Below are 1739 nucleotides of genomic sequence, written 5' to 3'. Positions count from 1 at the left end.
ATAATTTTCTTCTACAAAAAGGAAAACTCAATTAAGGTAATTATATTGCCGTTTCCTTCAACAAATAGGAAAACCAAATATGGTAAGAAAATTATGGCAAACACCTAACAATAGCTGCCACAGATTTTTGGCTTTCATCATTGACTATCATTGCATATGCCTGGTTTACTGTAGATAAGGGACTTCTCATTTAAATATGACTTCTAGCTTGTGAATATGAATCATTCAACCCCATTAAGAACTGATATAACTTCAATTTTTGTAAGTATATCACAAAATCTCTTGATTTTTCACAATCACAACCAGGAAGAGGCACGAGTGCCTCAAATTCTTCCCACAAATCTTTGAGTCTTGAATAGTACACAGACACAAAAGCAGTACCTTGAGTTAAAGTTGCAATTTCTTTATGCAAATTGAAGGTTCTTGACCCATTGACTTTATTAAATCTTTCCGATAGATCTTCCCAAACAGCTTGGGCACTTGAGGCATACATAATTTTTCCTAGCATGCCCTTAGCAACTGAGTTCATTATCAAAATAATACTATTGCATTGACTCTTTCCCAATGATTTTCTGTTGTATCTGAAAAGTTTTCCTTCTTGCATGTACCATCACCCATGCCTAATTTGTTTCTTCCTAGTAATGCTACTCTCATAGATCTAATCTATTTCAGATGGAATAGTTTTCAATACCAGTTAGTTGAAAAGAAATGATTTTAATCCCGCTTAACCGGCTAGAGACAAAAGCAATAGATGATTGTAATCAACACCTGCAATTGGATTTCCAGAGTTTTGAGCCACACACTCCCATGTGCCCAGATTTGCAGAGTTCAGCCTTATTTGTTCTCCCATCTACCCCATTGCTTCTTGAATTTCAGAATTCAGATATGACTCTTGTTACAGCTATAAACTCGATCGATTTACAAGCTTCAATTTCTAAGCTTGTGAAGCTCTGATACCATGTTGTAATTCAATAAAGAGGAGAAATGTAACCTTGCTATGAAGAAGACGAAGTACATATATAAAGAGAGACGAAGTGAGAGAGGTAGAGAGAGAATTGGTGTATTAAGTATATTTTCGTGTGTTTACAAATGAGAGCGGTTAGGCTTAAATAGTGACGATTAACTAATATTAGGAATCATAACTAACTCACTAGTAACGGCTAAGCTAACTTTATTAACATCTAACCACTTAGTGTGAAATGATTAAACTATCCTTTATTCTTTTAAGATTTCTTTTGTACACCCCTGCCTAAAAGAATGTGACTATGGAAAGTTGTCGTTAAATATCGTTTCTCTCGTTCGCACCCTCACTAAATGCGATTGACTAAACGTTTAGAAAAGAGCTACGAGTACTATAAAAGTGAGAACAAGGAGCATGGATTCCGCGTCTGCCAAACCCGAAAAAGAAGCCCCACATTTTCACTGACGGACTTTACCTCAATTAATTTGTCTTAATTAAGGAAAGAGAGTAAGAAAATATATCCATTCCCTCTAATTAAGTTTTTCTTCACATAGTTAATAAGTACTTAATTGGCTTTTTAGCAATACTTTCCATATGAAAGTTACATCAAACATAACATATGACCCCCGTCCATTTCGGTCAACTATGCCATAAAACAAGGTAACAAAAAGAAGGACCGTTCTAATGCGAAAGAAGAAATGAATTAACGAAGCTCCATTAATGTTAAACCAAGTATTCATAACTTCTCTCACCCAAAACTCGGATCCATCTTCTTCAC

The sequence above is a fragment of the Nicotiana sylvestris genome, chromosome 2 (assembly GCF_000393655.2).
Source record: "Nicotiana sylvestris chromosome 2, ASM39365v2, whole genome shotgun sequence".
Taxonomy (NCBI): Eukaryota; Viridiplantae; Streptophyta; class Magnoliopsida; order Solanales; family Solanaceae; genus Nicotiana; species Nicotiana sylvestris.
This window is presented reverse-complemented; position numbering follows the sequence as displayed.